Consider the following 25,213-nt stretch of genomic DNA (forward strand, 5'->3'; position numbering starts at 1 on the left):
GAAACGAGTATGACACATACTCCATTTCTATAATGGACAATGTTATATAAGTTTATTTGTTTATACTCCATGATATGACACCATTCCATCAGCAAAATAAAACATAGATTGATGTGAATTTTCTCTCATCCAAGTGTTTCCCCTAATCAGAATCTATGTATCTCTTAGTTTGGAGACCTTTGCTTTGATAACATAGAGAATAATCCGCAAGTGCTTTAAGATACCTTGGTATCATTTTCATAATTGTCCAATGTGCTTGTCCATGCTTTGACTAGTATATACTCACCATTCCAATGGCAGATTGATTTCGAGTTTAGTGCATAACAGGGAGTACATTACACTATCAACGATACTAGCATATGGAACATTTTTCAAATGTTCTTTCTATTTCTTTGTTAAGGGTTATATCTTTTGACAGCTCCTATGTCGAGGCAAGGCTGGACGAGAAAGGATTAGTACATGAACTAAGAGTAATTCTCTTAAATGAGAGATAGAGACGGGCAACACATGAGTTAAAGGAGTGGGAGAAATTTTTTGTCCCTCCCTCTATCAGAGTCTTGCTTTTGAATTTGTATATCTGTAAATTGTACAATATAGAAAAATTCAATTTGATCAACAACCAGCATTCAGAGTTATCTCTTTCCAGAGTTATCTCTTTCCAAAGAAGACTTAATACATCAGTTGAGAGGCGGAAGTGGAGCACCGGAGAAAATATGGCCCAAACTTTTTATTTCATTCAACAGAAATTGATATCTGTTAAATGAATCCATATTTTGTTGAATCATTTGTGTTTCAAACCGTGTCTCCATATCCCGCAGGAGTCTCCTAATCTCCACAACCGATATAGGAGCATCAGACATCGCTCCACGGGCCTGTCCCCCCATATGAGGGTGTGGCTCACCGCCTATCTCCTCAGGTCCCCCGTTTACCACAAACTGACCAGTATCACCAGCAAATGGTGCTACACTAGGCACGCCACCTCCCCCAATATCACCTGCAAGCGCTGCTTGAAATCCCATGACTGGTGGCACAGGTGGTGCTACCCCAGGCAGTAGAGGCAAACCAATACCGCCTGGGGTAGCACCACATATGCCACGAGTCATGGGATTTCAAGCAGCACTAGCGGGTGATATTGGGGGAGATGGCGTGCCTAGTGTAGCACCGCTTGCTGGTGATATTGGTCAGTTTGTGGTAAACGGGGGACCTGAGGAGATAGGCGGTGAGCCACACCCTCATATGGGGGGACAGGCCCGTGGAGCGACGTCTGATGCTCCTATATCGGTTGTGGATATTAGGAGACTCCTGCGGGATATGGAGACACGGTTTGAAACACAAATGATTCAACAAAATATGGATTCATTTAACAGATATCAATTTCTGTTGAATGAAATAAAAAGTTTGGGCCATATTTTCTCCGGTGCTCCACCTCCGCCTCCGCCTCTCAACTGATGTATTAATTATTCTTTGGAAAGAGATAACTCTGAAAAGAGATATTTGTGTAAAAGGATCGATTTCTATTAAATACCGTGACTAAACTTCAAATATAATGATCTCCTCTTAAATATTGTGACTAAACTCCAAACATAATTATCTCGATAAATATACACGTGATATAGACAATAAAAAAATGTTAATTTTCTGTGGAAAATTAGCATTGGGTGTTGTTAAACATAGCCTCAATTTCCCACCTCTAGCCCTGTGAAAGGACGAAAATACCCTTTGAGGCTTTGAGGTGAGAAATGGGGGAATATTTTCTCTCCCGGCACGCGGGTGTGAGGTAATCACGCCTCACCACAGGGTGAGGCGTGAGGTAATCACGCCTCACCACAAGGTGAGACGTGAGGCTATCACGTCCGCACCTACGGTGAGGCGTGATAGCCTAACGCCTCACCCTATGGTGAGGCGTGATTCCCTCACGCCCGCGTGAATACCTCCCCGAAAAAATTGGTTGTTCATGATTGTCATTAACTCGAATTAACCTTCTAGAAATAAAAATTACGACATTTTAACTCGGATTACCCTTTAACAAATAAAATATAACAATATAAATATTAAAATAAATTAATAAACATAAAAGAGTACATATATAATATCAAAAGTGTTAAAATGTATAAAGTTCTACTAAAATAATTTAGTTCGCCCGACGCCACGCGTCCATAAACTCATCCATCTCCCTCTTAATGAGTGGAGCATCCTCATCAGATTGGTGGATAGCCGCTAGTTGGGTGACACACCACAACCAACTAACCCACATCAAAAAGAATAAAAAAATATTAAAAAATAAACACATATAAACTAATACTAAATAATAATATTAAATAATAATAAACTTACAAATTCGCTGTTGGCGCGAGCATACTGGACCAGTCCATCCTGTGGTGCATGAAGGAGATGAGGATGCGAATATCGCATATACCAGTCCATGTAAGCAGCATCACAGGCAGTGGGATCGTATCCAACTGGCCGGCATTTTCTCCGATCAATGCACCGAGCCGATGGAAATCTCCACCGAGTATCCTCAACTGTGACAGAGGAATGCGTGAGCCTGCACGATAAAGACCTTTATGGCCGTACTGCTTTATCAGGTCTAATACGCTCAGCTGGGATAGGCTAAGTATATCCGACCTGTCGCAACGCTCGATCCGGCATATATGGCTCGACAATGTCTCTACACCGTATCCAACCGGCGTAGGACACTCGAAGCTGATCATCATCGGCTACAGGATCATAAGGCAACCACGTCACCTGTAATAAAATAATACTCAATAATAAATAATAATATACTATAAAATAAAATATTATAATACTATAATTAATTCTAAAATTTTATAAAATATCTCTGTTGCCGTCATACGGTCCAGCTGCCCACGTATGGTATCTAGTCGGGCAGTCGTCTTGCCTGGTACCCCGACCTCCCATCTGCATGCACGAGGACGGTCAGTTGGGATCTTGTAAGCTTGTCTATGCGGCCGGAACACCGGAAAATACTCGTATATCCACGCCTGTAGTAGGGTCAAACATCCGCATATATCAGAACAGTCTACTCTGCTCGCTATCCCCAGTTGCCGATACGTGGCAAGTGTAGCAGACCCCAATGAAAGTCCAACTGCCCCTTTGACACCGCCGTGAACCTCAGTAAGATGGGCCAGCTTAATCCTATCTCCACTCTTGTCAACAAACAAAGTGGATCCGAGCAAAAGCCACATCCACGATGTGGCCCGAGTAGCGTCATCCCTACCCTCGATGACAAGCTTGTGTATAACATCAACAAATACACCTCCACCACTCTAGTAATGTCGGGTCGGCGACAGAAGCTGCTCCCGATCCACCCCGAACATCATCATGCACACGACATGCAACCGCTAAGTACTGGTAGACTCGGACACCATCGCACCGTCGATCGGGATACGAAGAATCTGCCATACATCATACAGTAGGATAGTCATCTCCCCAAATGGCATATGGAAGGAGTTCGTATCGGGCTGCCACCGCTCCACGAACGCAGTTAACAGCGGAGTGTCGAGGTTCCTAAACATGATAGATGGAAGGTGAGCCAACCCAGTCTTCTCGATCATATCCTTCAGCTGTAAAATGACACATATACAATTACTGAATGTTTTTTAGGTTTATAGTTAAAAATACAAATTAAAATAAATGTTAACAAACTAAATTATTGTTACCTCGGGTGACGCACCAGAAAACCATACCCACAAATTCTGACATGCTGATGCTCTGTTGTAGCATGTCAGAAACGACCGAAGCTCTCCTCCCAGCATCCATGAGGCAACATGTCCTAGAAAACTAGGAATCACGGAACCATCAACGGGGCCACCATCCACCGGTCTACTAACAATCCAGCTCTCGTCCTCGCTAGCTTTGCGACGTTTGCTGGTCCCTGAAATATAAAATTATACTAAAACTATAAAATTATACTAAAATTATAAAATTATACTAAAACTATAAAAGTATACTAAAATTATACTAAAACTATAAAATTATACTAAAACTATAAAACTAAAATTATACTAAAACTTAAAAATACATGTACTCGCAAAGCGACCACCTCTGCGCTAGGTCGGCTGTCTGCCCTGGATCGGCTGCTCATCGACATCATCACCCTCGCCATCACCACCAGCTGCAGACTGTCGGTAGTACCTGGGCTACCACCTCTAAGTAGTCCTCCACAGAATCGCTATCAGGTTCTCGGTCATCAAAATCCGTCGCCCCCTCTGATCCACGAATATCGGGCTGATCCACGATCGGACCCCTCCGCACCTGCTCCGTCGCAGCCCCTCTCTGCCTACGACCAGATATATCAATACCACGCAGTCTCGTATGCCGTGGTGTATCCTCCTCATCATCCATATCTAGACAACGAGCAGATGACGGGATGGATTTCCCCCGATAGTAGGCCGCTTCGTCTACAAAAATTACACTAAATTAATCTAAAAATTTAACATATAAATTATAATCAAATTAATAACAAAATTTCACATATAAATTATACTAAACATTTAACAATTTAATTTAAATGTACTTTTTGAAAAAAAAAAAAAATACCCATCGAGCGTATGAACATCACTTCGGCCAATGGTTCGGGCATTTGAACATCACGCCCGACCTATGGTTCGGGCGTTTGGCTATCACGCCCGCACCACTGGTCGGGCGTGATGTTCATACGCCGGAACCACCGGTCGGGCGTGATGTTCATACGTCCGACTGCGATTCCGGCGTGATTTTAGAAACGCCCACAGATTCGAAAACGGAGCTTAAATCAAAAAAAAAACCCATAAATCTTACCATTTTCTCTTTCCCTTTACGGCCTCTGTCACGATCCATGTTTTGGTTCAAAAACTAGTCCGGATTAGATCGAAGAGTGTATAGGGTTTTTGAGAGGTTTTTTGTTTTTCCAATTTTTGAGTAAAGGGTAGTTCGGTCTATTCCCGAGGCTAGAGGTAGGAATAAGTGGCTAGGTATAGTAATTCACTTAGCATTACATATAAGCTAAAAGAGATCTTGGCTCCCCTGAAAGCGATCATCCTTCAGTATCAGAAACGAAAGATCCGTTTGAGTTTGGATCCACGAAGGGAACATTGAACCCAAATTACAAGCAGAGATTTCCATGTAGTCAAGACTAAAAGGAGGAATCCAATCATGACTTATGTTAACAGCTAAAGACATCCTCAGAGATGACACATCAAAAGTCTTTAACTTTGTTAGCCTAAGAAGTTGAGTTTCAGACAGAACACATTTCCAAGAATTTCTAGAAAGATCTATTAAGACTAAATTTGATAGCTGCCCAATGGTATCAGGAATAGTCCCATCCATTGCATTGGCAGGCAGATAAAATGACTCCAAAAATGATAATTTTCCAATAGATGATGGAATTGAACATGAAATTGAGTTCTCCCCTAACCATAGGATTTTCAAATTCTTAAACCCTCCTATTGACTTGGGTATCTCTCCATTTAGTTGGTTATCCCAGAAATCTAGCTCCTCCAAGCTTGAATTGCTACATTCTGACAAACTTCAAAAAAACTCATCTATTCGACCACTAAGTTCGTTATAAGGCAGATCTAAAGATACCAGGTTGCATAATTTTCCCCAACCATCAGCGGGCAAAGACCCTATAATTTGACAACCCATGAATTGAAGTTTCACAAGGGTGCTAATATTGAACAACCATTGAGGAAATGAAGTGTTGAGGAGATTGTTCTCTAGATTGAGGATTTTAAGGTTGCTAAAATTTGATTGTGGTATATAATCAGGAAAGTTTTGTAATTCGGAACGAGGCAAATGGAGTTGTTCAAGAGATGGAAGCATGTTAACAGAATGCAGCCAAGTGGTTGATGCTAAACTAAGATCCACATCTCCTAGATTTAAATATTGCAAATGAGAGAATCTAGTGATCCAATTCAAATCAGAAACCCACATCTTGTTATTTGCATTGAGATTAAGATAAAGCAAGTTTGATAAGTTTCCGAGATGAGGAGGAACCGATCCGGAAAATGATGAATTAGAGAGATCAAGATAACTCAATTCACTAAAAGAAGCGATGAATTTGGGTATTGGGGCTCCTTCGAAATCGTTTGAACTTAGACTAAGGTTGTTCAAATGCTTCAAGTCAAACAAAGAAGGATTTATCTTACCACTTAAGTTTGACAGTTGAAGCCTGAGTACATTTCCTGTCTGCTTGTTGCACCACACTCCAGACCATTTACAGCAATCTTCACCAACCCAAGTTGAAAGCTAACCTGAAGAATCATTAAGACCCTTCTTGAAGTTAAGAAGTGCTTTCCTCTCTATCTCAATGCAACCCACTTCAGAATTTGTGGAATTGGTAATAGATTTATTAGCTTCAAGAGGAAAAAGTTTCCAGAATAGGAAAAGGGTGAACAAAAGCTGTAAGCAGACTCTCTTAATCGCCATAGAAACACAATTCAGAATTTTCTAACAGTTAAATGTTTTGGAAATAGCCAAATATAAATAAATTTTCAGACAATTATCTTCAAATAATAAATTCACCCCCAGTGGCAGTTTTCAGAAAGCTGGTCAGCACGGCAAATGGAAATTGACAATGAAAACTACCTCTAACAAGTTCCCAAATGTTCAAGTAGCTTTCATTTTCCAATTGAAAATGAAAATATGAACTTTTTATGCATTTCTTGTAGTGAGAAGTCAAAGATAGCAGTAGAATAATTCCACAAAAATCCCATCACAATCTAAGGTTCCAACTTTTCTGGCTTCATAAAATAATGGCTGGACATGACCTACCTAACTAATAAACTGTTTCCACATGTCCTAAAGATGGCACATAAGTTAAACTGCTATGCTTACAGTGTGGATAATTGCCCGAGTTGACACCTGAATCCATCAGCAACAAAATGAAAGTCACGAGCAGGAGTTTATTATTTAAGTACATATTCATTTAAGCCTTTGACAAGGTCTTGATTTAAATTTCCATTCAGAGTTCATATCTCACAAGTTATCTTGTTATTACTGTATACGAGTTTGAGAAGTAATAAAAAACCATCTTTAGTTTAATTTTCTAATTTGTGGTCAAATCAGATCAATATATATCTTATGCAAACATTACTTTCTAGCTTCAACCTCCATAGTTTCAAAGATATTGATAGAGAAATGTTGAATGTTTCAACCATAACCCTAACATGAGACAAAAGCCTTTTTTTATGATGAAATAAAATAAAGTGACAAAAACTGATGGCTATTGAAAAACTCAGATAACTATAACCATAATCATGAAATTGAATTTCAAATAGTCAAAAGTATCATCAATATAACTCATATTCACGCCCGACAATTGTGTTTAAAAAGAAACAGGGAATACAGAGGGCAAAGTCCAAAATAACCCCTAAAATGAGCATCATGAACAAAAAAAAACCAGTTAAGGAGAGTAGGTGTATAAAGAGAAGTGAATTCTACATACTGAAACAAAGCTACCGATCTCTGCTTCATTCTGGAAATCTGCATTCCATCGCTGCATCTGAAGTTCAATACTATGATGTGGAACGGGAGAGTCTAACCCGATAATTTACACCTCTACTCATAATGATTTTGCCCTTGAATTGAACCAAATCTGAGTGAATGGCCTATAATTTTTGGTGCTTGAGCTCAGCTGTAATAATTTTAGGACGAGTTTGGTGAAATCGGAGCAGCAGTTAAGAGAATCAAAGAGTGATACTTATCCCACATCGCTCATATAGGACTGAAGCAGGGACCTGTGAGAATATAAATAGGGTAGCGCCACAGAGTTGAAAAGCATCTTTGCGCTTGGGGCAATGACGCAGCTAGTGAGGTTCTAACCGAGGCGCGTCAATTGCTGGTTGAAAACTATTTCCAAACCCTCTCTGCGGCCTTGGCTTGACCTGGGTCCTAGAGAATTTCTGGAAGGGCTCCCTTCCGGGTAAATCCCTACAATATAAGTTTTAATTTTTTTTATTTTATTTTTATTAATGAAAATGTTTTATACACTCATCAGATGAAAATTTGAAAAAAAGTACGATATGAAAATTCTAAAGAATAAATCCTAATATAAAAGCATATTTACATGCTAAGTCATACAAAATAACGATGAAATAGATTCTAAAGGCATGAAAAAAAGTATAATGAAATCATAAAAGCATGATTTCAGCATGAAATAAAAGCATGATTTTGAAAAATATTTACAAATCTTAAAACGATGAAATAAGATATGAATTGTTGGATTTGGGAGGCTAATTTTAGCAGTATGAAATCATAAAAAATATTTACCAATCAAGATATGTATTGGATTTGATGAAATAAGATATGAATTAGATTTGGAAGGCTAATTTTAGCCGGACGGTTGAGAGTAAATTTTCAAAACCAATCCCGTTAGGGTTTGACAAATTTTTTTAGTCTCCAACACATTAAAACAGACGTTTTTGTGATGTGTTCACTAAAATATTAAAAATGTCCAACGTGAAAAGAGTAAACTTATTTAATTTTTTATTAATTCGATGGTAGTTTCTAAAACATTATAACATTTTTACATTTTTGTTGTTTTAAAATTTTTATATTTTTCATAAATTAAAATTTAATTTAGAAATTAAATTATATGAATCTAAAAAATAAGAAATCATTTTTTTAATGAAAAAGACATAATAAGAATGAGTTCAAAAGTGTTATGAAAAAAAAACTCATTTTAATTAATTAATTAATAATCATAATACATTTTTATAATTATTGAAAAATAATGTTAAAATAAATAAAAACATTCTAAAAATATAATAAGGTTGGTGGGAGTATAACTTAGAACCTCTTAAGAGGGGGCATGCATTTTTAACCATCTTGTCTATCTTTAAACATTTTAATAATATACATAGAGTTTATATACACGAATATTAGGGGAGTACAAGGGACAAAACGATCCGTACTCAATGGTGGAGCTGGTGGCGGAAAATACCATCTTTTACAGAAAAGAAACTATGGAGACACCTTCTTAGCTAAGAGTATTACTCGGCTCTTAGGCAATATGCACCATTTTGAGGACTTCGGTCCGAGTTACGCTAGTATGTTGAATCCTCCATAAACTGTGGTGAACTAAGAGTCAATGATGTTTATATATATTATGTTTCCTTTTTGATTTAGGATTTATATTTTATTAATGAAACATTGCATTTTCTCGGAATTACAAAAACTACAACAGTTGCTTTGATTGTAAAACGACACCGTCTTTTGATGAAACGGCATTACTAAATGAATCTCAATTCACAGAGGCAAGGCAACCACTAGACTAAAAGGATTGAAACGACATAACTTATTGTAACAATTAATCATGATCATGTCAATGGGTTTTTTTTTTTATATAATAGTGCATACATCATTTTATAGATAACAAAACATCAAAGTACAACAAGAAAAGTAAGGAATAAAACCTTACATAAGTACAAGTTATGCCTATTACAAAATCCATAAAGATAAAAAAAAACGACTACAAAGAGCAATATATACTTCATCAAACACCAAATTTGCAGAAAAACACTTGTAATCTCATCTTCAGTATTTAAACTCTTCTGAATCTTCGGATCTAAGTCATTTCTTTTACAATCACGTACCAAATTTGCAGAAAAACTCATGTAATCCCATCTTCAGCATTTAAACTCTTCTGAATCTTCGGATCTAAGTCCTTTCTTTTGCAATCATGTAGATGTAATGACCTACGTATAAGATCTATCATTTCTGCTCTTGCTAAAACAGAAAAAAGTTACCAATGAAAAGATAACAAACAACAGATGCAATTCAAGCGGAATAAGAGATTTGGTGAAATATATGCAATTCAACTATAATTTATTGAATAATTTATAATTATATTATTTATTTATTATTATCATTATTATTATTATTATTATAAGCTTATTTCATGGATAATTGAAGCTAAAAATGACATAGAATTATATTTTGTGGATTATGAATTGCTTTTTCAGGAAGATGATAAGGCGAAACTAGTAGATGAGACAGGATTGCAGCTAAAGCAGATAAACAACTGGTTCATCAATCAAAGGAAGAGAAATTGGCATAGCAATTCTCAATCTGTTACATCTTTGAAATCAAAGCGTAAAAGGTAGAAGCAATGCCAATTGGATGGGGGATACTCAACAAGAAGAAGGAAGAGAACTTTAGTTTTTGTTACTGTGTTGATATAGATGTGTCTGTGATTTGATGTTTTGGGGTGGGTAAATAGTTCTCTGCTAACACCAGTAATGCAACAGATTGATGATGAACTTTATATAGTTTCATTTTCATACATAATTGTGTAGATTGATTCATGTCCTTAACAAGATGTCACCCAAAAACAAATCTCTATCTAATCTCTCTTTTTAGCTATAGAGTCTTCCACCTTACTAATAATACGGCTCATTCCATATACGGGTGGATAAATATTTGATACATATCGAATATTTCCTACATCTCTCACTCGTATGTAATGAAACATATTCTTAATCTTGTCTCATTCTCATTCATACTTGCAAATAGTTCGTGCTATTGACATCACGTGAGAGCTATAATGACTTACACTCGTTGGAGATATATAACGTCTCGATGGACATGTATCAAATCTGGTACTATACACTCGCCGGAGATACATAACCTTTTGATTTGACATGTTTCGTAACAAGTTTCATGCTTTATTCTAAATTCCACATCACATCCACCGTAATTTCATTCATCTCGATAATTTTTTATTTTCACAACTATGCATATGTGTACAAGTGTATGGCCGATGAAATATAAAAACTTTAAGATGTGAACACATAATGATCTTTCCCTTTTACTATATTCATTACATCATAACCTAACCCGCTTGTTTAGTCGGTCCTTTACATGTCGAATTATTCATGGCCCTCCTAAGAATAAAGGAAATTCAAAAAACCACAATCCCTACATCTCTCACTGTAATGAAACATATTCTTAATCTCATTTCATTCTCATTTGTACTTGCAAATAGTTCCTGTTATTGATACCACTCGAGAGCTATAATGATATACACTCGTTGGAGATATATAACGTCTCGATGGACATGTATCATATCTTTCCCTTTTACTATATTAATTCCATCATAATATAACCCGCTTGTCTAGTCGTTCCTTTACATGTTAAATTATTCATGGCACTGACCCTTTAGAGCATCCTTCCAAGATAGTCACATTAGCTTATACTTTCAGAATAAGTTAAGGGTACTAAGGATCATTGTTTTCAAAACCGGACCAAACCGGTCAGTCTGATCGGTTCAACCACAAACCAAACATGTATCCAGTCTGGTTATATGATTTTTGGGTCAATATTATTGACCCCTAATGAACTGAATTTAACCGATAAACCGATATCGAACTGTATAAGACTATAAGTGATAGCATTAGTAACTTTATTATTAACAAAGCGCGCGCATATATATATATATATATATATATATATATACACACACATGTGTAGTAGGGTTTGGTTGAACCCTTAATTTCCAGGAAAGGAGTAATTCTATTCAGACTATATCTCTAATTAGGATAACTATCCTATTTATACTGTAATTCTAATATATTTACAATACAATTTATACTTATCACCCTCCTCAAGCTATACTGGTCGCGCTTGAACAGTCAGCTTGTCATATAAGAACTGAAACCGTCCCCTAGACAAGGGTTTAGTAAAAATGTCCGTAGTTTTTATCAACGTTGGAGATATAGCGTACAACAAGAGCCTTTGATCGCACTCAATCCCTGAAAAAATAAAAATCAATCTCCAAATGCTTGCTTGAATTATGAAAAACTGGATTCTCTGTTAAATAGACAGAACTAAGATTGTCACACCATAACACAAGAGGACAAGGCAACAGAAAACCAATCTCCTTTAGTAATATTTGTAACCAGCCAATTTCTGAGGTAGCAGTGGCAATGGAGCGGTATTCGGCCTCGATGGAGGAACTTGAAACCGTCTTCTATTTCCGAGAGGACCATGAAGACAATGAGGAGCATAAAAAATTACATATCCACTCATGGATTTTCTATCATCCTGACAATCCTCCCACCCCCCCCCCCCCCCGTCAGCATTCGAAAAACAAAACAATCGAGTCACATACCCCTTATGCATACCTAAACTATGGGAATGTGTACCATTTAGATATCGAAGAATTCGTTTAACAACGACCCGATGATCATCTGCAGGAGCATGCATGAACTGAGAGACCTTGTTGATAGCAAATATGATATCAGGACGATTAAAAGCCAAGTATCGCAAACTACCCATGATGCTCTTATACAAAGTTTGATCAAGGAATGACTACCCAACATTAAGTTTCAGATTTTCACTGGGATTCATGGGATTGGCAACAGGTCTAGACTCAAGCATATTGGCTTTAAACAGAACTGGTACACATAATTGGTTTGATGCAAAAGCGAGTCTTATCCGACCAATCCAATTCAATAAAAAGAAAGTAATGCGCACGTCCTAAATTGCGAATAACAAAGTTGTTTTCAAGGAATGTAACAAACTGCTTCATAAGAGATGAATCGTTGTTAGTGATCAATAAATCATCAGCATAGATTAAACAATAGACATGTCCCTCACCCTTGATATATAAGTACAAATAAGTATCAATTTTGGAGCCACGGAACCCACAGAACCCAAACAGAACCAATGTTGATGTGAGTTTCTCATGCCACATCCTTAGAGATTATTTAAGCCCATACAAGAACTTATTTAATTTGCACACATAGTGAAAGCGGTTCGGATCAGAAAAATCTGGTGATTGAACCATATACATATTACTAAAAAATCTGACCGAGTCTCCCTTGCCTTTCTAAGCTTGCAATCTCTCTCTCTTTCTCTTGGGGTCGATCCCCTAGCTATGGTGTTGATGACCCCTTTTAGTGCTCACCCTCCAGCTTTCTTCTCTTTAATGAAACCGCCTCTATACTTCTTGAGGAAGCGGTCCAACTTGCCACTTTCTAACTCTGATATCAACTGCATACAGTCCTCAGTATCGTGACCTTCGCTCTTATAGAAGTCACATAATTTACCATTACTTCTTCCTGAGGTTTTCTTTGAGCTTTGGCGGGTACTGGATGGATAACTTGTTGTCCTCCACCTACTACAACACCTCCTTCTTGGGAGCGTTGAAGAGGACAAAGGACTTGCCCTTTTTCTCCTGATGCTTCTATTGCTCTTTTCCTTTATGCTCTCTCTCCTTCTTCCCTCTTAAAGGCTTTTGGTCATCAGTCGGATCGAGTCGATCCTCCAACATAGGTTCAATTTATGCTCATCCCAACGAGTGTAACTCCTGGCTCTCTTTATTAAGTCGTAGAAGTCTTAAGGTCTTGAGGTGACAATAATTTTCTATAAGGCTCCGCTTTGGTAATCAATTGTCATGGAATCTATTGCACCGTCGATGTTAAATTCCTTAATATGGATGGCAAGAGCTTGGAACCTCTTGATGAATCGAGCCAACATTTCTCCTTCCATTTAGACCATTTGGTAAAGTTCTTGCATCATTTTCCCTCGAGGATAGATGTCACAAAGTGATGAATGAATGAATGAATGAATGAATGAATGAATGAATTAGCCATCATGTTGAAGCTCTGAATGGATATTGGGAGGATATGCTCGTATTAGAAGGCTGCTAAATCCATAAGAGAAGTTGGGAAGAGGCAGCATAGAACGACATTGGTGGCTATTGTGGCTTCCATCGTTTTCCTAAAGTTCTTTACGTGGGTTGTTAGGTCCCCCACACCATTGAATTCTTTTAAAGTATGGATACAGAATCCCCTAGGCATCATTTGACACCTAATCTCTGTAGAGAGTGGAGTGCACATGTTAGTTAACTCCGGAGGTCCCATATTTTCCTCTGTTTGATCTCTAGCCTCCCACAGCTCCCTTGGTATGATCTCACACTTGCTAATAGGTCTCTCATCTTCTTCATCCTTTAGGTCAACGCCTTTGAGGCTCGTTAGTGTCCTCAACAGCTCTTTCTCGAGAATGATGTCTAGGCTCCTACCTTCGCACTCTCTCTAGATCTTCTCTCCGTTGAGGAATATATGGTGACAAGTCCCTATAATGGTCACTTTGGAGCCTGAGTATAGACTCGTTGCGTGCACCATTACCAGTCCTTCAGACTGATGGACTGTGTGTCTTGGACCACTGTCTCTAAGGTGATGGACTCCTTTCATACTACACCGCCGGTGTGAGGGGATGTTGAATTGTGGCACAAGTGTTTTCAAGGTTGGCACGATGTATAGCCTCCTCTGCCACTCTTAGCTTTTCCCTCATCTCCGCCATTTTTCATCGCGTGCTCAGCTCTGAAGCCATCCATTTCTCGATGGACTTGGTTGAGATTTTGGCTAAACTGCATGCTTATCTTATCGAGGAGCCACTGGTGCTGAGGATCCATAAGCTCCTTATGACGTTGGCCGTGAGAGCCTAGTCGAGAATCCGGCTGGGATTTTTCCACGCCTTCTTCTTGAATGATTGGCCCATGAAGTCTGCTAGATGACGATTTTTGAGTTAACTTTGAAGGGAGAAACATTGCTCTTAAAATGGATAAATAAGTCCATGCTCACCGCGCCAATGATATCGTGGTATCTCAATAGTGTCCTTGAACCTTCTTCATTAGCCTAAGATAAGAACAACAGCTAGCCAGAGAGGGGTCGGCGTCTGGCGGACCCGTTCCGATGCCTAAGTTAGCAAATGTTGAAGGTTAAATATAATCAAAGTATTGATAATACCTGTGTTTATATAACTCATATGGGTCATATACCTTTTCTATTTATAGTGGCTACCAAATGTAATCTTTGTGATTCTGAGAATGCGCCTTAATGAGTCATCGAACACATGTCAGCCATTGATTGGCTTTGCCAAGTTCATACTATGACGTTGTTAAGTGGTGCATCTCGTCATCTAGCAAGTGTAATGCCAGGACAAGTGTCCTGGTTTCATTAGGCCCATAGCCTTCGGACTTTTGAAGTGTTAGGCGGAGAGCTCTATATTTTGTCCTTTGTGTATCCGTTTATCTCAATACAACAATTCCTCCTTCCTATCTGTACGGTTACTGCGACGGACGATGGGAATCCCTCCACATGGTGTCTTTCGCATCTTCAGGGAATATTTCTTTCTCCGGATTAGACGGTTCTTGTAAATCTTCAAGATCCGAATAGTAACCTTCATCCACGTATATAAAATGTAAGTCATAATTAGTTGACAAGTAAATCCACAATACGATCCATTTATTTTGTGGATTGCTAGTATTTGATGGAAGCTTCTTTATGCACTCTTATTTTCTTCCTAGCAATTCTCTGTATTTCTCAATTGAAGAAATAAAATTCTAGAAATAGGTATGATTTTCCCTATTGAGAAATTATCAGTTTATATCTCTGCGCTATATATAACTCCATGGCAATACATATCTCAATAAATATATATATGTGATATAGACAACCAAAGGAAATTGTTAATTTTCTGTGGAAAATTAGCATTATATATGAGCTAAATAATTAGATGTATCTTCTTCATTGATTGTGGTCCAGCCCATAAGGCCCATTTTTTGGGTAGCCCAGACTATCATAGGAGCCTGCAGAAGTACCACATCTAATGCTACCATAAATCACAATTTATGACTCCTCAATTTTTTATTCACTTTCTTATGGTTTATGATCATAAACGAACATTAAAGTCATCTAATAGCATTTATTAAGATGATGAAAATTTTTATTGCTTAAAGTTTTTGATTTTAAAATCATCTTAAATGACTATTAAGTCCCTAATCCATAAGAAAAAAGTTTGCATGTGTGTGTTTTCTACTAACCTTTTATTTTGCGAAATTAACCTCCCGAACGTGTAAAAAATTAATCGCATAGTAAATTAATTTTAGTACTGATGTACAAGTTTTTTTTTCGAGCTTTTTCTCACTAAATAATCATTTTCTCTCTTCTAATTAAACAACATTTAAGTTTCTTCAAAATCAAAAATTTCAAGAATTAAATGACTTTTATGTTAGCAAAAACACTTTTTTATTAGAGGAAAAGGTTTAGAAATTTTTATGTTGGGAAAAAGCAAAATGACTTAAGAGCATAGAGATATAAACTGAAGTAGAGAGACAAAGCATGTATAATATACATGCTAGGTAGCTCATTATACTCATAATTTGCTGATCAGCATTATTGAGTCAAAAGGAATGCGTGCATTTGAGATCCTAGTGGTCCAACATGATCGGTATGGTTTAGGGTATTAATCCCAGGAATGAAGAAGGGAAACATAGGAAGAAAATGAAGTTGGTAAGAGCATTTAGTGCAACCTTTCTTCTGCAAAATTAGAAGTAACCAACCATTATGGAGTATGTCACTTAAATTAGTTTGTTATTTTTTTTTACAAACTTTCTCTTTATGAAAAACAAAAGTGTAGAAAGTAGACACGTAGACGCCAGACGTTGTTGCGTGTAAAACATGCGGCAGAACTAGCACGTCTGGCACTTGTCATCTGTCTAAGAAAGTGACATAAGTCACAATTCCAGATGCTCACTTTTTAAACCAAATTTCTTTGGATCAAGGTGTCCGCGGAAGTTTCCCAACGGATTGGGAAGACCCGGATAAGGTTAGGGTGAAAGTCGAAAGGACTAATAGTAGAACAATCAAAAGCAACGACAGTGACAGTTGCAAGGATAAATAAAAAAAAAACCGTGAAAGGGGTCTGCCAAATGAACGCACCCCAAAGGTGCACTACTTAATCTTGAAGACATGCTTAAATCTATCATATGTGGTGAGAGCACCTCTAGTGGTGCTCTTTAAGGACGATCTACAAATATTTTAAGGTGTCTAACCATTATTTAACTTAGAGATTGTTGTATCCGGAAATAGACACCCACTAAATTTGGATACTAACTATTTTGGAAAAGGAAAAGAGAAAGAAGAGTCCATAGCTAGGGAAGAGAAGAGGCGCTCCAAACAAATAGAATAAAAGTTTGACAGTGATATATAATCGTGAGGAATGGCGCGTAGGAAGAGAAAATGGACAAAAAAAACTTATTTTATTGTGGGTCCCAGAAAAAGCTATGCAAAGCCATCTTATTTTTTTTGAATTTATTCCTACATCTTTTATACTAGTTTATCTTTTATACTAATTTTCTATGTAAAATAATTAAAGAAAAACTGATGCACACAATTTGTTTTTTTTTTCATTTGTTTACCTATTTCAAAATATAAATTATTGAAGTGCAACGGTAATAAATAAACGTAAAAAAATTCTATGTATATATAAATGATAGTTTGGTTTAAAATTCTACAAAAACAATTCACAACCTTTAATTATTTTCTATAAAATGTCTTCCGATAATAGTGAAAAAATTTTGGCACAAGGCCAACAGATGGTGGAAATGATAGAAGAGGATGATCTGGAGGATCTCATTATAACTGAACAACATGTCCAGCAATCAGAACCTCGATAAAGGAAATATGTGAGACGTGATCGTGAAGAAGCTGCGGAACGACTTTTCAGTGACTACTTTTCTCCTAATCCAGTTTATTCGGGGGACCGGTTTCGCAGAAGGTTTCGAATGAATAAAAATTTGTTTCTACGTATAGTGACAGACCTGGGAAATCACACAACATATTTCCAACAAAGGGTTGATGCCGCAAAAAGGAAGGGACTTACTCCGCTACAGAAATGCATTGCGGCTCTGCGTATACTTGCATATGGCTCTCCCGTCGATACCCTCGATGAGTATATCAAAACTAGTGAGTGTACGGCTTTAGAATGTATAGAAAATTTTTGTCATGCTATTATCGAAGTGTATGGACATGTGTATATGAGGAGGCCAAATAATGCAGACATTCAGCGTTTGATTCAGATGCACGAGGAACACCATGGATTTGCTGGGATGCTTGGAAGTCTTGATTGCATGCACTAGGAATGGAAAAATTGTCCAGTTGCATGGAAAGGGAAATACACTCGTGGAGATCATGGGTGTCTAACAATCATGCTTGAAGGAGTCGCTTCTGTGGATTTGTGGATATGACATGTATATTTCGGTGTTGCCGGGGCGAATAATGACCTCAATGTTTTGAACAGATCAACTTTGTTCAAGGAGACACTAGCTGGAAGAGCTCCATCAATACAATTCAATGTTAACAATCACACATACAAATTGGGATACTACCTAACAGATGGTATATATCCCGAATGGGCTGCTTTGGTAAAAAGCTTTCCGCATGCCCATGAACCTAAGCGACTATACTATAAAGTAAGACATGAGAGTGCAAGGAAAGATGTTGAACAAGCTTTCGGGGTACTTCAAACCAGTTTTGCAATAGTGCATGGACCAACACGAAGTTGGAGTAAAAGAAAAATTCATGACATTATGGATGCTTGTATCATACTACAAAATATAATTGTTGAAAATGAGCGTGTCAAGTACTCAAGAGATTTTCCTGAAAAAATTTGTCCAGAAATACTTCCTGAAAACATTCAAAGTGGACATATTCAGGATTTCGCGCAATATCTTGCAAGAGATACAGAGATCCGCGATAAAGCAATGCACGGTCAGCTTAAATTGGATTTAGTATAGTACATTTGGCAACGTTTCGGAATCATCGACCTAACTGTTTAATTATCATCTTAATTTAACACATTATGTTTGTTTTTTTATATTTATAATTTTTATTCAACTGTGAATTTAATTTTTTTAAATCAATTAAATAGATTAATCAAATTATTAATATTTATTCAAATAACATTCAATACTATTAAATAAACAAATATTAATAAACATTAATAATATAAAAAAAATTGGATTAAAGTAAAAAAATAATATGTTATGACGCGTAGTGTTGGTCCCTTATAACGTTACAAGTATAGTTCCAAGTGGGGGTTAGGAACTATTTAAACTTTTTATAGTTTAGGGCAGACTTCTTTTCTTAAGAGAAAAGGTTTTAACAGCGGCGCTGAGTAAACAGTAAGATACTGGCTTAGTCAACTGGTGACTAGGTCAGTTTCTTAACTTGAGTCAGGATATAGCACTTAGAGTCTATTCCTGAGCTCAGATGTTCGATGCGCACAACTCAGCTTGACCTCTTTACTTGGTCAGTTTTTGGTTATTTAAGCAAGCAATATATATATAAGGAGTTTAAGGTAAGAAATGCGTTACTCAGCAGATTTATCCAGGTTCGGCTTCTAAGCCTACGTCCTATCCCCGGAACACGTTCCGAGCTTTCGAATCCTCTACTGAGCTCTTTAAAGGTAGAGCCTCAAACCTTTTACAATCTTAGCAACTGAATATAACAAGAGTACCTTCCTCTATACCTCTACTCAATCCTAATCTCTCACTGAGTACTATAACCGAGTACTCAGCCTCTCCTTTCTAATCTCTAGAAATGATAAGTGTTTGTCCTAAAGAATGATTGCTAAGACACCTTAGATGATTGAATAATCACTCTAGACTTTTACACAAAAGATATGAAATTTAGTGTAAGATTGCTTTGCTTTTTGCTTGCAGAACTTGCGTAGAAATTTGGTCAGCGTAATGGCTTGATCAAGTTCTGTTTTGAATGAAGCTTCTGATGGCACTATTTATAGAGACGTCTTGAGGCATCGGTCATTTCGAATTTCGAAATAACCGTTGGAGGGAAACGGCTTCCTGTCGTTGTCATCCTGACTTGCTCAGAGCTCTCGGCCAATCAGATTTGAGTATCTTCTGTCCTCGGTCAGCTTTTGGTCAGCTCGGCAGAATGTCTCTCCTTTTATGGTAAAGTGAACTGGACAGCATACTGTGTCGTCTGAACTTTACCCAAAGTGGAAACACTTTGTCTGAAAGTTTTCCTTAGCCAGCTGTTGTCTTGTACGCTTTGTCGAATCAACTCAGCAGCTTCGTTCCGAAGTTGTTCCCTGAAGGTCTTCTAGATCCTTCTTCCGCTGAGTTACGTTTTGTCCATAACGACAACGTTTTGACATACGCGGGCTGAGTTGCTTTAAACTGTTTGACTTGGGCTTTGACTTCCGTATTGGGCTTGGGCCTTTTAATCCTTGTGTCTTATAAACAATTTAACTCAATATTGAACAAACACATTAGTAGAATAAATCAAAGCATTTAAACTTAGTGTGTTTAGAATATTATACTTAAACAATTTTGTCAAATCAAAATTATGTGGAAAGGTGTTTCAACAAACTCTCCCATTTTGATGTTGGCAAAACTATTCAGCGAAGAACTCAGTGTTGAGCTCCCCCATGATAGTTGACCTAATATAACTTAGTGAACTCCCCCGTCAGGGTTGAGCTACTGACTTAGTTTTACTCTAAACATTTAAATGTTTAATTGAGTAAGTCTAAGGTCAGTCTTCGGATATAGGTCAGCTCATGGAACATATTCTATTTTACTCAGTATTAAGCGGAAGGTTTTAACATTCAGAGAGCGTTGAGTAATTTGTTGTTCAATGAGTTTTATAAGACAATGTTACAAGTCAATGTCAAACATGTTATCAGTATTGGGTTCAATCAATAAATTTTATAAGCATTAAACATGGCTGATTCAATTGAAGATACATAATGACATAATACACAGCATCGTATAAAAATAATTCATAACTCAGGGTTTGAACAGAAGATGCAAGTATTGATATTTAATATAGGTAGTCAGCGTTTACAAACAAAAGTTGAAAGACAGGCATAGAGACTACATACTTAGCCTATACTGAGCTAGCCTATATCTATTTCTTTCTCTTCTGTTTGGACTGACTAGACTCATGCTGTGTTCTCGCTTGTTCTTTCTCCCCCGTTTTGTCAGCATCGGGAGGAGGAATCCTAAAGGCGTCGGTTAAGACGGCTCTGGTCAGTTCTGTGGACAGCGCTTTAAATCTATCGGCGCTTTCATTGACACCATCAAAGATAGCCACTCCATTATCTGAGACCTCGGAGGGTATATTAAGCTCAGCAGCGCTGATCATGCTGACTATGAAAGCTTGAGATTTACCTACCCAAGTAAGTGCATCAGTCAGACCAGCAATGACTTGATGGAATGTTTTGAGTAAGGAGGTGTCATAGTATTGACGCTGAATATTGCTGTGACGTATGTGGTTGAAGGTTTGTCTGGTGATAGACAGCATTTCATTTTGCTTCATAGCGTCAGTATCCATCTCTTGCTTGTTCAGATTCAGCAATCGAACGGCCTCACCAATTTGCTCCACTGAGCACTGAGAATAGGAGACCATTTGCTCGTTGGTTTTGATTTGCTCGGTGTGAAGCTGAGCAAAGAGCATTTTAACTTCATTAGAAGTAGCATAGCGTGTGTTTGTAGCTGACAAAGTCTGAACTTGTTCTTGAAGAGCGTTGAGATGTTGAACTGTTGTCAGCTGGATCTCAGCCAGCTTTGCGATGGAATCCTGCTTAGCTTGCTGTGCTTGAAAGGTAATGATGATACTCAGCAAGTCCTTGAATCCCTTAACTTCATTGAGAAGCTGAGTGACATGGGAGAGCTGAGATGTCTCAACAGAAAAAGACCCAGCAGCAGGAGGAGTAGTTTGTTGAAGGTCTTTGATCAATGTCTGTACTAAGTTGATGATTCGTTTACCAGACTCAGTGGCATTCATGTAGCTTTGAGAGCCTTCATTAAGTTGTCCAGTGACATCAGTATGACCGGTTGGAAGAGGATTAAGTGGGATGACCTGGTCAGTGACTGGAGTTGTGTTTTCAATCTGCACTTGGTTAGATTGGGAAAGAGTTTGATCGGCAGAGATGTTGAGTGGAGAGGAAGTAATCCGTATGCTTTCGGTGCTAACTGAGACAGGAATGTTCTGAGTCAGCACAATGCTTGGATTGACAGCATCGACGGGAATTGATTCCACTTGACTCGTAGAATTTGCGGAAGCATTCAAGTCGGCATGTTCCTTTAGTGAAGAAACAGAGGCTTGCTTTTCTAGAGAAGCCGGTGGAGTAGAGGATGGTTGCTTTCTGAAGAATTTTAGCTTGAGTTTAGAAGGATCTTGGGTCGGCTTTTGAATGACAAAGTCAGGAACAGTTGGTGGATGAACAGGAATGTCAATTACTGACTTCTGACTTGCCTTAACCAATCTTCTTCTGCGAGGAGGAGGGTCAGCTTGAATAGACTCTCCTGAGTGAGATGGAGAAGTTTCTTCTTGATCAGCTTCTTGATCAGCATTAAGCTGGTCAGCTTGTTTTTGTACTTGATCAACATTGTGTTGGTCATGTTCTTGTTCTTCTCCAGCAGCCAACTCAGTATTGGCTTGCTCAGCTTCAATCTCACTAGCTGTCTCCTCGGAGTCAGAATCATCACTGTTTTCTTCTCCCTGTTCCTCATCTTCTTCATCCTCCCCATCCAATTCTTCCTCAACTTGTGCAATGAACTGATCGTCCAGATGCACTTCATCTTTTTGATGCTCAGCTACAGTTCCTAGACACTGTGTGTAGTGAGAATCACCAGGCACAACAACGTCAGTAGGGATAGCATCAATGGGAGTCATTGTAGAAGACTTCTGCTTCTTTTGTGGCTGCACATCAGCATCTGTTCTTTCCTCAGTTTCAGGCTCATCTTGCCTGCTCCTTTTCTCAGCTGACTTAGGTCTCTCCTGACCTGGTTCAGCAGCTGACTTAGGCTTCTTGGCCTGAGGCTCAGCCTTCTTTGAAGGAGTTCCAACAGCTTTCCTCTTACGGGCAGCTGGAGCCTTTGTCCTTTTCCTTTGCTTTGGAGCTGTTTCCTCAGCTTGTTGTTCACCAGCAGCAGCAGCTTTTGCTTTCTTTAGGGGCTGATTGAACTTCAAAGCCCTCAGCGAAGCAGCTGTGATTTCAGATCCTCTAGCTTTAACTTCATCAGTTAGGTCTATTTGATGATCAATGAGGATCCTGGTGATGAGCGAGCCCAGCCTGAGAGTTCCAGTGCTCCTCTGGAACCCAGCAATTAGGAATATTGGCATGTTGATCGGCTTGTATGTCAGCATATGCCATATGAAGCATTGCTCAAAATTTGTTGCTGAGGTGGTGCAGTTGATCTTGGGATAAATGAAGTAGGTCAGCAGATAGTGAGCCATCTTTTGGTGCTGACCCATAGAGGAACTGGAGACTTCTCCTGAGTGGCCTTCAGGTTTACAGAAGGTGACTTCGTACCCAGTACCGTCATGATCTCTAGATCTTCTCAGCTTTGCTCCTTCATTTTTCAACTTCAGCAAATTCGCCAAATAGGTGGGATTGATGAAAATCGTTTTCCCCCTTACTACTGTTGCCAGATAGTCCTGGTTATCATCAGCGACTTGGAGGTTCTTGTAGAATTCCCTTACTAGGTCAGGATAGGTGTGATCCCTAATAGAGAATAGCTCGGTCCATCCATTTTGCGATATCCATTCGCAGAAGGGTTGCTCGGAAGTCACGAAGGACTCAGAGACCCATCGAGAGAAGTCCACTTTACATTCGCTAATATTATCAAAAACCTTGGTATAGGTTCTGATTTTGGTCGGTTTTCCTTTGGAGGAGGTAGCTTGCCCAGTTTTTCCTTTACTCGGCGTAGTGACTTTGGTAGTTTCAGGCACAGAAGTTTGCCTGGAGGGTTCATCGGAGCTGGTCTTAGGGTGACCGGCACCGGAGATGTTGACGGAAACTTTAGTCATAGTTTCAGAACAAGTTTGGGAAGCTTTGAGAGTTTTTAGAGAGAAAGCTTTGCCTTAGAATTCGGTAGGTGTAAAGAAAATAAAGAATGGGGATTTACCCATTATTTATAGCGGTGAAGAGTGGATCTTATCGAATCCATGTGTCAGTTTTGCCTTGGGATTGTCAACCGACAAAGATCCTGGCTTTTATGACACATTCGGCGCATACGTCATCCTAGGTGGCTATACGCGTGCTTTTGCATTTAATGCAACTGATCTAACACTCAGCGTTTAGAATACTAAGCGTTTTGGATTCTGAGTGGTCAGTAGCATATGAAAGGATGATTTCTCAGTTTAAGATTACTACTCGGTGTGCATATTGACTCAGTATTGATGTGTATTTTGTGTTAAGTACTCAGCATAACAATCACTCAGCATGCATTTGCATAAATCATTCAGCATAGTAATTCACTCAGCATAAATTTACATTTTAGAACAGGAATTTACTGAAGAGGATTAAACATACCAATGGCTTCTCTCAGTATGCTGAACTGTTCACGAGCCAGTGGCTTTGTGAAGATATCCGGAAGCTGCTCATCCGTTGGGACGTAGGTCAACTTTATCTCACCTTTGAGTACATGGTCTCTAATGAAGTGATGCCTTATGCTGACATGCTTCATTCTGCTGTGTTGAATGGGGTTCTTTGATGGATCAATTGCACTTTTGTTGTCGCATTTGACCTCAATTGTCTTTGTTTGAACACCATAGTCTTCAAGTTGTTGCTTAATCCATAGGACTTGAGCAACACAATGACCAGCAGCAATGTACTCAGCTTCAGTGGTAGACAAGGCTACTGACGCCTGCTTCTTGCTGAACCAAGATACAAGACAGCTTCCTAAGAAATGACATCCTCTAGAGGTACTTTTTTATTCTAGCTTGTCTCGACCATAGTCAGCGTCAGTGTATCCAACGAGTGTAAAGCCATGAGTGTTGGGATACCATAAACCTGCGTTCACTGAGCTTTGCAAATATCTAAGGATTCTTTTTACAGCTATGTAATGAGATTCCTTAGGGTTAGATTGATATCTAGCACAGTAGCATACTGAGAACTGAATGTCCGGTCTACTGGCTGTTAAGTAAAGTAGAGAGCCTATCATACCTCGATATAATTTTCTGTCTACTGACTTACCATTCTCGTCAGCGCAGAGGACAGTGTCAGTGCCTATAGGAGTGGATATTGGCTTGCAATTTTCCAAGTCATATTTCTTTAATATCTCCTTGGCATATTTAGCTTGACTGATGAAGATGCCATTCTTTCCTTGTTTTATTTGAAGTCCGAGGAAGAAGTTGAGTTCTCCCATCATCGACATTTCAAACTCAGTCTGCATTTGTTTGCTAAATTCCTTGCACATTGATTCGTTAGTTGCACCAAATATTATATCATCAACATAAATTTGAGCCAGCAGAGTATCTTTACCCTTTCTCTTAATGAATAAGGTTGTATCAGCTTTGCCCCTGACATAGTTTCTAGTCAGCAAGAAACTGGTCAGCCTCTCATACCAAGCACGTGGTGCTTGCTTGAGGCCGTACAGAGCCTTTTTGAGCTTATA

The 25,213-nt window shown here is 38.5% G+C and overlaps 1 long non-coding RNA gene and 1 other non-coding gene across 7 annotated transcripts; one reads left to right on the plus strand and one right to left on the minus strand.

The window, feature by feature from the left end:
- Positions 1–449: 449 nt before the first annotated feature.
- On the minus strand, positions 450–8,057 carry LOC136210686 (uncharacterized). 6 transcript variants are annotated; one of them, XR_010678165.1, is made up of 6 exons: positions 7,448–8,057; positions 4,801–6,254; positions 4,064–4,421; positions 3,681–3,895; positions 2,335–3,584; positions 1,961–2,243 (listed from the first exon to the last, which is right to left on the minus strand). It is a non-coding gene; the product is annotated as an uncharacterized lncRNA (long non-coding RNA). The 6 variants fall into 6 exon arrangements; XR_010678167.1 differs by having other exon boundaries at positions 1,970–2,243; positions 6,150–6,254; positions 7,448–8,036; XR_010678166.1 differs by having other exon boundaries at positions 1,970–2,243; positions 2,335–2,745; positions 2,855–3,584; positions 4,801–8,035.
- Positions 7,782–7,932, plus strand: LOC136215825 (U4 spliceosomal RNA). The gene has a single exon (XR_010682828.1). It is a non-coding gene; the product is annotated as a U4 spliceosomal RNA (small nuclear RNA).
- Positions 8,058–25,213: the final 17,156 nt, after the last annotated feature.

The sequence above is a fragment of the Euphorbia lathyris genome, chromosome 1 (genome assembly GCF_963576675.1).
Source record: "Euphorbia lathyris chromosome 1, ddEupLath1.1, whole genome shotgun sequence".
Lineage (NCBI taxonomy): Eukaryota > Viridiplantae > Streptophyta > Magnoliopsida > Malpighiales > Euphorbiaceae > Euphorbia > Euphorbia lathyris.